The 12,051-nt window shown below is 37.7% G+C and overlaps 1 protein-coding gene and 1 pseudogene across 3 annotated transcripts in view; one reads left to right on the top strand and one right to left on the bottom strand.

Moving 5' to 3' along the window:
- Positions 1 to 12,051, bottom strand: part of LPGAT1 (lysophosphatidylglycerol acyltransferase 1) — a 94,769-nt gene that overhangs the window by 70,850 nt on the left and 11,868 nt on the right. The gene's annotated exons all lie outside the window — the stretch shown is intronic.
- Positions 5,353 to 6,897, top strand: LOC114049774 (annotated as a pseudogene).

The following is a 12,051-nucleotide window of genomic DNA, read 5'->3' as shown; positions in this document are numbered from 1 at the left end:
AAAAGTCAGAAGGAATCATTTTTCCACCCCAGGGCAGCTTAAGGAACTAGAAAGAAGTCTTCAAATACTGGGAAAGAGATGTGGATAGGAGGATATACTACAGGAAGCATTCCAGCATGCAGGGACGGAAGGAGGGTCAAGACTGGATCAGGAAGTAACAGAGCAGGAAGAAATCCCAGGGTATCCTTAAACCAGCAATGGGTGTAGGAACCAGTGACACAGGGCAGCTCTGCCATGCACTACTTAGTTCCAGGTAACAGATACAGAATGAAGAGAAGGAATCACATGCATGTTCTAAGCAGGAAACATGTTCCAGAAGCAAACCTATGTAGCTTTGATCCCAGAAGAAGAGCAAGGACTCGGCTCTAGCCTCCAGCCCAGGGTAGAAGCTTGCAGTGGGATAACTAGGGTAGGAGTCCCAGACCAAAGAAAAGCTGGCAGTTCAGTCTCTCTCAACCTGGAGAATCTCCCAGCAGTGTAACAGCAGCTGACTCCAGCAGCAATCTACTGAAACTCCCAAGCAGGGGCAAGGCCAGAGACCCAAACCTGGGTCAGCAGCTTGAAAAGCTCAGACAAGAAAGTCAGCGAGCAGACCTTGCCCTGGATCACATCACTTTTGGTGCACTGAAAGCTTATAGGCTATCAGTCTGAGCTGTGAAAGCAGGAGGAGGACAAAAAAGGCTGAAGCTCATGCCAGGCATTCCCCTCTACCCTGGGAGTCCAGAGAACCCAGCACTAACATAAAGTTCAAAGTCAAGAAGTAGTAAGGGAGGGATTAGTCAGAAGCAAAACAAACTCTTAAAGAGGGAGGAGGGAAAAAAGAGAAAGAAAAGTATAAGAGAATAGGATGACCACTAGGTCTGTATCCCAAAGAGATCAAAAAAAGGGGTAAAGAAACTATTTATACAAAATATTTATAGCAACTCTTTTTGTAGTGGCAAAAAAACTGAGGAGATGCCCATCAACTGGGGAATGTCTGGACAAGTTGTGGTATATGATTGTAATGGAACTCTGCTGTGCTATGAGAAATGATGAGCGGGTGGATTTCAGAAAAACCTAAAAAGACTTACATGAACTGATGCAAAGTGAAGCGGGCAGAACCAGGAGAACAGTGTGCACAGTAATAGCAATAACATAAGATGATCAACTGTGAATGAATGACTTAGCTATTTTCAGCAATACAATGATCCAAGATAATTCTAAAGGACACATGATGAAAAATCCTATCTGCCTCTAGAGAAAGAACTGATGGAGTCTGAATGCAGACTGAAGCAAACTATTTTTCACTGTCTGCATTTTTTGTGTGTTTTTTTTTTCCTTTGGGTGTGTATTCTTTTACAACATGACTAATATGGTGATATGTTTTGCATTATTAAAGATGTATAACCTATATCAAATTGCTACTGTCTCAGGGAGAAGGGGGAGAGAGGGAGAGAAAATATGGAACTCAAAAAAATTTTTTAATAAATGTTAAAATTTGTTTTCACATGTAACTGGAGAAAAATTTTTAAAAAAAATTTAAAAAGAGAATAGGATGGAGTGAAATATACAGTTAGCAATTTCAACTGTGAATGTGAATGAACTGACCCGTGAAATGGAAAAAGGATAGCAGAATGGATTAAAAACCAGAATCCAATAAGATCTTATTTACAAGAAATACAATTGAAACAGAAAGACACATACAAAATTAAAATAAGGGGCTAGAGCAGAATCTGTTATGCTTCAGTGGAAGTAAAAAAGGCAGGGGTAGCAATCATGATCTCAAAGCAAAAGTAAAAACAAACCTAATTAAAAGAGATAACCAGGGAAACTAAATTTTGCTAAAGGTACTACAAATGATACATTAACATAAATACTGAACATATATGCATCAAATGGCATAGCATCTAAATTCTTCTTGAAAAAGTCAAATGAGCTATAAAGAGAAGCTGACAGTAAAACTACAGGGTGTAGGGAACTTCAATTGATAGAAAAAAAAAGTTGAGACGAACAGAATTTGGAAAAGTTAGATATGGTAGATGTCTAGAGAATACTGAGTGGGAATAGAAAAGAGTATATCTATTCTCAGCTGTACATGGCACCTTCACAAAAACTGACCATATATGAGGGCATAAAAATCTCACAAACAAATTCAGGAAAACAGAAATTTTAAATGCAATTTTTATGGACCATAATACAATAAAAATTACATGTGATAAATGGCTTTTGAAGCCTATGTTAAAAATCAATTGGAAATTACATAACAATCTTAAAGAATGGGTGGTTCAAAGAACAAATCATTCAAACAATAATGTCATTAAAGATAATGAAAACAATGAAATGACATACAAAAATCTGTGGGATGCCACCAAAGCAGTACTTAAGGGAAAATTTATATCTCTAAAAGCTAACATCAATAAAAGAGAGAAAGAACAGGTCAATGAATTTGGCATGCAAATAAAAAACTTAGAAAACCAAAAATTAAAAACCTTCAATTAAACACCAAAATAGAAATCCTGAAAATCCATGGAGATTAACAAAATTAACTTTATGTGTGTGTGTACACACACACACACACACACACACACATACTAGGAGCTGTTTAGAAAAACACAATAAAATAGATAAGCTATTAGCTAATTTGATTTTTACAGAAAGAAGAAAATAAAATTACAAACATAAAAATCAAAAAGGTGAACTGACAACAAACAAGTCACATACAGGATAAATAGGAAATAATTAAAAGAGGGAAGGCACTAGAATTGCATAAGTTCTTGGAGGAGTTTCCCTGCCAATGGACTGAAACGGCTTTTTCCAAGGTCACCCATGATCCCTTTTTTGCTAAATTCAATGGCCTTCCAAAGAAATTAATGAAAAGGCATTTTTTAAAGCACTTACTATGTGTAATGTGCTGTTCTAAGCACCAGGACTATAAAAAAAAAGTAAAAGCAAGTCAGTTCCTGCTCTCAAGGACCTTTCCTAACTGAGGACACAACCTGTATAAGAGGCATAAACTGTAAGTCACAGGGAAAGGACCCAGGGATCTTATGGTACAAAGGGAAAGCATGGTAACTCATCTTTAATGTCATTTCAACTAATAAAATCCTATCTTTTTCTGATAATAAACCATCTGACAGCGCCAAGGATTCTGGTTGTGAGAACTTTCTTTTCTGCGTCTTCAATAAGCTATGGGAGTTGCATGGAATGGGGCTGCTGCCCCTTCAGATAAAATCACCAGGTCCCAAATCCACAGGCTTTGCTTCCCAGGACACTTGCAGGAGCTGGCTTAGAAAGTGACACTCCCAAATGGGTAAAGGTATGTGCTGGGGAAGGTGGGGGGAGAAGGAAGATGCTACCATTCCCAAAGCTCTTGGGCTTTTCTCAATCATCCTTCTTCTTGACTTCTCTATATCATATGTAACAAAATGCCTGGCCCCTCTTACTGAAAACCTTTCCCATACCTGGATTTCATGATATTATTCTCTCCTGGCTCTTATAACTGTCTGTTTCTTAGTTTCCCTTAGAAGACCATTACATATGTCCCAGCCCTTATCACACATGGTAGCTCCAGGATTCGGTGAGGCCCCCTTCTCTTCTTTCTCTCATTCTTAATTATCTTACCAGTTTCCATGGATTCAACTAGTATTTCTATGTAGATAATTCTCACATCTACATATCTGATTCTCATCCCTTTCCTAAGCTTCAATCCATTATCATCAAGTACCTGCTGGGCATATACGCCTACGTGCATGTCCACATAGAATTTCAAACTCAACATGTTCAAAACAGGACTCATTATCTTTCCCCCTGAAATCATCCTTCCTCCTAAATGCTTTATTAGGGGGGAATATCACCCTTCTAGTCACCCAGGTTTGCAACCTTGGTATCATCCTAGACTGACTGACTCACTCACATATCAGTCAGATGCCAGTCAGTTGTCATTTGCACTTCCAAACATCCTATGTATCCTTCCACCCACATAGGCACCATCCTAGTACAAGTCTCTTAATACTCCGTACCTTAAGTATTTACTTGCAAGAGCCTCCTACAAGGTCTCCTTGAATTCAGCCTCTCCCTTCCATGTCTCTCTTGCACACAGCTACGAGTTTAATGTTCCATTCCTAAAGCACAGCTCTGATCATTCCCCCTGACTCAGAAGTTTCCATGGTTCTCTATTTCCCCAGGGATAAACTTCAGTGTTTGGCATTTGAAGCCCTTTACACTGTTTCTAACCTATCTTTGCAGGGTGATTAAAGTCCCACCTCATGAGTGCTACATTTCAACCAAACTGGCATTGCTCACTGCTTCCTAGCACTAAAGCTCCCGTTTGGCAGGAGGTCCCCCAAGCCTGGAATGCTCTCCCTCTTTACCTCCACCTCTTGGAATCCTTAGCTCCTTTCAAGGCTCAAGTCAAGAGCAACCTCCCACAAGAGGCCTTTCTTGCTTATCCCAGTTGTTAGTGCTTCTCTCCCCAAAAAACAAACTACTATGTATTTATTTTGTATATTTTTTTTTTACTTATGTAAGTACATGTTCTAGTCTCAGAGTAGAATGTAATCTCCTAGAAAGAAGTGACTTTCATTTTTGTCTTTAAATTCCCAGTACTTAAGACAGTGTCCAAGGCATAACAGATGTTTAACAAATGCTTACAGCTTGCTTTTTTTTTTTTTTTTGGCTAGGTAAAAACTAGATGACCACTTTAAATAAGTAATGTTGTAAAAGGGATTCTTAATAAGATATGAAACCTGTTGACTTCTGCTATTCCTTCTAACTCTAAGATAGATATTTTATATCCATTTAGCATAATATCATTTTACAAGTATTTTAAATTAGTAAATACTTATTAAGAATTTCATGTGTTATACAGAATATAAAGAATGCCACTTCTGATATGGCTGAATCTTACTTGCAATAATTCAACAAGATTTTACTGCATGCATCAATGAATTATATGAACTGCTTAATATTTATACCTAGTAGTCATGCATGGGTTCATAGAATTTAGGGCTAGAAGAAACCTTAGGGGTCATCTAGCCCAACTCTCTTACTTTACCAATGAGGAAACTGAGTCCCAGATCACAATGCAGCTGCAAATATTCTTAGATATATGTCAGATTAATTTTACTCTTTTATTTTCAAGACAGACAAAAAGGAGGGCAGAGCTAGAGAGTGAGCACCACTCACTTCCCCAGGGGCTGCTATAAGTATTTTAGGGACCAAGCTGGAATGGATAGCCAGCTGGCCAGTGGCGATACCTTTCCAGCCTTGGAGACAGCAGTGGCGCTTGCATTATTACTCTCCTTTTGCAGAAGCTGAGAAACTGAGGCTGAGAGAAGTTAAGTAACTTGTGCAGGGTCACAAAGCAAATTCTAAATGGCTTCTAAGAAACTGCGTTTAGATTTTCACGGGACTTTCAGTTATCTTGATGATGTCCTATTTAAGATAGGCCAGATTTAGCTCAAAACATGAGCTAAAGTTGGTCTGCCTATTAGATTCACTTTGCCTGACTGTTTATAAGTTGTCAGGGAAATACAATAGGAGTTTTCCTTGGGGGAAAAAGCCCCACAATCAACTGGGCAGAAGCCATTATGAAAATCCAGGAAGCTCAATGGGAAGCTGAGTGAAAGGCTTAAGAAGCAGAAGCCAAAGTGAATTCCAAGAGTGGCCCACAAGGTGACAGAAAAATGGTTTACTCAAAGACACACTGCCTGACCACAATGCCACTTCCCATTAACCTCGTCTTTGCCAGCTTACAGCACAACAATATTCTTACTCCAACTGGTGTCAGCAGCAATGCCATAAAACAGAAGATTCTCAGCTCACTCCATACAAAGGCAGACTTTAACCCCATTGACTTTGAATGTGAAGAGGTTCCATTTGATAACATGGAATTAAAAACTATTGATGAGAAAGAATAAAGAAGAAATATTCTTGTTGGTACAACTGTGCCTGTTGTGGCCTAGATCTTGGACAATAACTTGCCCAAAGGAGGCTCTGGGTTTGTGTGGCAGGACCAGGAAGTCTTGGCATCCCCGGAATAGGCTAAACTGGATTTCAAGTCCCTTCACAAACCCAATGGCTTTATCACTTTACCATAGTTAGGTAACTGTGAAAAGATGTCACAGTTTTCTAAAGAATCCCTTTCTCCTATCAGTGCTGTGAGTAATATCAAATATCTTTCCTTCCCCAAACTTGACTAAGATAAGAATGAGCAGAAGACAGCAAAGCTTGCAAGAACTTTTCAAAACATCACTTGTCTTCACAATGGCACTTTCCTGAATTCCTTAAAGCCCTGCTGGTGAACTCAATGGACACATTGGGGTGAAATTTTCAGTTTTAAATCTGGCTCGCAAGGATGCACCAGCAGTATCCCCCTCAACCCAGCAGCCTTCCTTGTCTGTTTTGTCACTGTATACAGAAGGGTCATCACTCCAAACAGTGCTGAAGGTCACACTTCAGAATGTCAGGACATCACAAATGCCAAACACGTCCAGTTCTCCCCAGAGTTCAAGTTCACCAACTTATTTGGACCTGCAAGCACTTAACAGCCGTGTGTGAAGAGAGTGGTCAACATGGGCTACTCATATGATTGTATTTTGAAAGCCATGAAGAAGCAGCGAGCAGGTTTTTGACTATTTGTTTGCACACGGACAGCTCTATGAAAAGGGCTTTCGTCCCATTCTGGTAGAAACTTTGGAAATGTACCAGTGTTCAAAGGAAAAGACAACAAAATTTCTTCAGTTAATGAGCAAATTGAAGGAAATGGGCTTTGAACTGAAAGACATTAAAGAAGTTTTATTATTATGCAACAATGACCAGGACACCGAAGAATTCATGGAAGAACTGCCCACCTTCGCCCTCTCTCTCTTAGAGCATCTCTCACTTGGGGAGGCCCCAAGTACTCCCATCAGTCCCTAGAGGCCCTCTTTCCTTCCAGTGGCTTCATTCCCACCTTAAGAACAAGAAAGAATGTTGTTTTGGGTTTGCTGTTATTGGAGGTGGGAATGGAAGCAACAGGAAGGATACTTCTATACACCACACACTGATCTGTGTGACAGTCTGATTCCCGTGGGAACAGAGCAGAGGAAGGTAAAGCACAGGAATACTGTGATGTTTAAGCTCTGCCCCCACTTTACCCACTTCATTTATTTTATTTGTACTTTGAGAAGTGTCTTTCCCAGCTTAGCCCTGGTGTTTCTGGAAGGATATACATATATTCAAGACCAAACTTTGTTGTTATGTTCTCACTCTTGCCATGAGCCAGAGATACAGGGGTATTCTGGAGAGAAGAGATTCTGAGGTTGTCAGTGCTGCTTTGAAGGTCCTGTGTTTGACCAATACATCTTTCACTGTTAGACTAGCTGAACTGAAATCCATGTCCAGTGCAATGGAAAGGGTTTTTAGGGTATATATTTGATTTTACCTTTTTTTCCTCTTAAAAATGAACTCCATGTTAGAATCTAACTTAGCGTAACACCAGTTCCTAAACCTTTAAAGGCATGAACAATGCCATTGAGTTTGGGCATTCTTCTGCTCCTTCTGCCAGGCAGCCACTCTCAGGTTTCACTCAAATTTTGGCTAAATCTTGGATCTTGTTGGAGCAGGGCACCTAACTTTTTAGCCCTTGATTACTTTCTCCAGGCTTTAAGTCCCCAGTTCTAGGAAACTTTTTAACTGACACTTTCATATTCAGTGTGAAGCAGGAAGCTCTTTGTAAGCACTCTCAAACGGGAGTTGAGGGAATAAGCCCACAATCCATTAGTCTAACCCTGACACATAAATTTATTTCAGTTTCAGTTTCCACATCATTTTTGGGGAATAGACTCATTGCTTTAGAATGATATATTTGGTAATATCTAGCAGTAGAAATCCATCTCTTTGGTTTGTTTTGTATTATGTATATTATGTTGTACATTGCTAAAGCTCTAAAAAAATACAGTCTTGATTAATCTAAAGTAATGTGCTATTTTAATTCTTCAGAAAAAAACTATTAACAAAAATTTAAAAGGTTAAAAAATTCTGATAAAAGTCTAAAACCAAGGCATATAAGCAATCTGAAGATTAAAAAAGAACCTAGCAAAAAGATTCAAAAATTTTAAATAAAATCCTAGCAAAAAGATCATCAACATATCTATATAATTATTCCCTAAGCTCAAACTGGATTTGTATAAGGGATGCAACGATGGCTGAACTCCAAGAAAACAATTAATATAACTGACATATTAAAGCAAAAACACTCCTAACCACATAACTATATCAACAGATACTGAAAAAAAATCTTTGACAAAGTATAACACTCACGCTAAAAACAAAAAACAAAACAAGACAAAAACAAACCTACAAAGCACAACCAAAGAAGGGTCATTTTTATTATTAAAAAATGTATATCTGAAATCAAAATCTAATATTATTTACAATGGAAAAACACTAGAAGCATTACCATGATATACAAGGAACTGACAATAAGACCACCCACCAAAAAAAAAGTGGCCAGAGGATCAAAAGTTTTGAGGAAGAACTAAAAATGAGCAACCATATAAAAACATGGTCCAAATCACAATATGAAAACTGTAAACTAAAGCCACTCTCAGGTTTCACCACTGAACCATCAAACTGGCAATGAAAAATGGTGGAAATAATATATTGGAGGAAATGTGGGAAGACAAGTATATACTAATATACTCTTGGTGGTACTATGAATTTCAGAGGCAGTGTGGTCCAGTGAAAAGGGTATGGGATTTTGAATCAAAGGATATGGGTTCAAATCCAGACTTTGCCATTAATGTTTGTGTGACTTTGGACAAGTAACTTCACCTCTTCATGACAGTTTTCTTATTTATAAAATGAGAGAGTTATATCAATCAAGGAACAGATAATATGGTTTATGAATATAAAAGAATACGCTTCTGCTATGAGAAATGATGAAGGCAATGGTTTCAGGGAAACTTGTAAAGATTTGTATAAACTAATGCAGAGCGGAGTCAGGAGCACAAATTATACAATAATATTATTATAAAAACAAACAACTTTGAAAAACTTTAGAACTCTGATCAACACAATGACCAAACATGATGAAACAAATACGCTAACCATTGAGGTAACAGATTCAGAGTACAGACTGAGGGGTGTGTGTGGGGGGGGTGTGTGTGGGGTGTGTGTGTGTGTGAATTTGTTCTGCTTGACTATACATGTTTGTAAATGGGATTCTGTTTTTCTTTCTCACTCATTGGCGGAAGGGGAGTGAGGGAGAAGAAAGAAGGATAAGGTTGGAGAAGAGAAGGTAGATTTTCATTAATTAAAAAAAAAAAACTTAAATTTTAAAAATAAGATGAAATGGGGGGTGGGCAGAGAGAGGAGTTTGGACTTGACCAGTAAGATCTCTTAAAACTCTTGATCTCTCTAAGATCCTATAAATTAATCCAACAATTAATTCTAGAAAAAAATTTTGGAATCACATGAGAAAAATCATTAAACTATTCATACCCTTTGACCCAGAGATCTCACACTACTGAGCATATATACCAAGGAAGTAAGTGACAAAATGAAAGGTCTACATATAACAAAATATTCACAGCAATACTCTGTAATAGTGAAAAATTAGAAACAAAATGGGTACCTGTAACTGGGAAACAGACTGACATGTTGTAACATATAAATGTAATGGAATACTATTGTGTATCATAAGAAACAAGGAATAGCAGTAAGAATTGTAGAACTGTGGAATCAGAGTGATCATAGGATCATAGATTTAGAGCTGGTATGGGATGTTGGAGATCACTTAGTTCAACACCTTCATTCTACAGATGAGGAAACTGTGGTCCAAAGAATTGAGTGACTTGCCCAAGGTCACAAAGGTAATGATAGGTGGTATTTGAACCCACGTCTTCTGACTCCAAATCCAGGGCTGTTTTTACTGTACCACACTATCTCCCCTGTACCAAAAAAATTGAGCTTAAAAAGTAGAACCAACAGAACAAAATACACAATAACTACAATAAGGCAAACAATAAGACCACTAAAAGACAGTTCATGAAACTAAAAGACATTCATGAATTATAATGAGAGCTATAGAATTAATCATGAAACATAGCTCCTCAGTAAAGAAAGGGTCTGATGCATTGCTTAGTTTTGCTTGAATGTTTTTCTTTGTTTCAAAGGATTCAACAGGGGAAAAAAGTATTTAAAACGGAAATGACTATAGTGTAGAAACAAAAAGTAACAATAAAACATTTTTTTAAAAAAAGCAAGCTCCAAAACCAAATACATTTTCAATACAGTATGTTGTAACAATCCTGCAATATACTATCCTGAATATACCAGTATCAGAAGAGTAGTGATAGGACTAGTCTTGCTGCTTAAGGAAAACTACCTTAAACCTTAAATGCCTAAAACCGAGTCACAATCTCTACACCCTGAATTTCTAACAATTCAATCACGCTGCTTTCCTAACAATGAAGACTAAAGAAATAGGCGTTTTTATTTTTATTTTTTTGAGGGAACCTGGTAATCTTGGAACACAGGGAACTTTCTGCCTGAGTAGGGTACTGGCTTTGGCTAGTCATTGTAAAGTATGAGAATACTGAGTTCCTAGGGGTAAAGACACCAAAAAATCAAAGAGGTAGGACAGTCAAAGAAACTTCCCCTATTTCTAAAGTTTATCATGACCCCAGACTGCCCTGTATTCTTCATCCTATTCCCAGAAGCCAAAGGTCACAGGCCAGTGCCTCATCCTTTCCCCTATTCCACAAGGACTGGTAGTGGGTAATAAACAAAGGTGATATATATTTATAAGTATGAACAAAAGTTGCTTAACCCAGAGCTATCCCTGCCACATAAATATGATAATGCTTTCCCTGACACCTCTCAGTATCTCTCTACCCACTTGCTAATGCCTGAAGTTACTTTAACCAAAGACAGAAAATCTTTCATACCAAAATCAGAAAAAAAAAGTTTAAAATGCACATTTACAACTGGCACAATTTAGACTCAATTCTGCCGAAGAAAAATAGGTCAACTCAACCTGACAAGGACAAATATAGATTATTTCTAGTTTTGAATGGCAAAGAATGTGAGAAAAGAAAAGGATAGGGTGGGATGTCAGAAAGGTGAGGAAAAGCCACCAATGGGTGAATGGGAAAGGAAAGAAAATGATAACAAAATTTGACTAACTTGAGCATTGTCTAGGGTACACCATATTTATCTGCAACTGTTCCCACAAAGAGAAAATATTTTGGGGCATGCTGTCCTAGGCTTAAGTGGTATACTATATAACAAAAGTAAACACTGTTTCATGTGTTGTTGTTTTTTTTAAATTAATTTGAGGGTATTCAATGCATTTTGGGTTCTCCTTTAAAGGAGAAATTGATTTTATTAAGTGAGGATCTTACTTTCCACATGACTGATTAATCTTTATAAAATAAGAAGGCTGGTCTAGGTAATTCTATTGAATGACATAGTATTTGTAAAACATTCATTACGTGCCATATCTATTCATTCCAGGTTACTATAATACAATGTGTAAAATTTGAAGGAAAAAATCTTTTGATTAAGGCTCTTGTTAAAGGTGATTCACCTTTGGAATTCTCTAGTTTCAAAAGATAAAAGTAGTTTAAAAAAAACCACCTCTTCTAAGAATTAAGTTTATAACTATTTTTCAACTATTACTAATAATGTCAGTAACAACTGATTTCTCTATCAGAAATCAGTCAGTCAACAAGAATTTATTAAGTACTTATTATGTTCCAGGAGATGTGTTCTGGGAACACAAAGAAAGATGAAAATGCTGTCCCTGATTTCAAGGAGCTCACATTCTAATAGGGGAGACAAAATATAAATACATCCTTGTATACATGATATAAACAGAATAGATGAAAGGTAATTTTAGAGAGAAGGTGCAAGCATCAGGGGGAACTACCAGGAAAGGTCTTTTGAAGAAGGTAGGATTTCAGCTAAGCGTTAAAGGAAGCCCCAGGGAAGGTAAGAGGTAGATTGGAGGGAACAGAGCATTTCAGGGTCCAGGCAACAGGCTGTGAAAGAGCACAGAGATGAGCCAGGAACAGCAAGTAGGCTGGC

The sequence above is a fragment of the Vombatus ursinus genome, unplaced genomic scaffold (genome assembly GCF_900497805.2).
Source record: "Vombatus ursinus unplaced genomic scaffold, bare-nosed wombat genome assembly UNPS02014798.1, whole genome shotgun sequence".
NCBI classification, from domain to species: Eukaryota; Metazoa; Chordata; class Mammalia; order Diprotodontia; family Vombatidae; genus Vombatus; species Vombatus ursinus.
The sequence above is the reverse complement of the archived record's forward strand: the minus strand, read 5'-3'. Positions and strand labels throughout refer to the sequence as shown.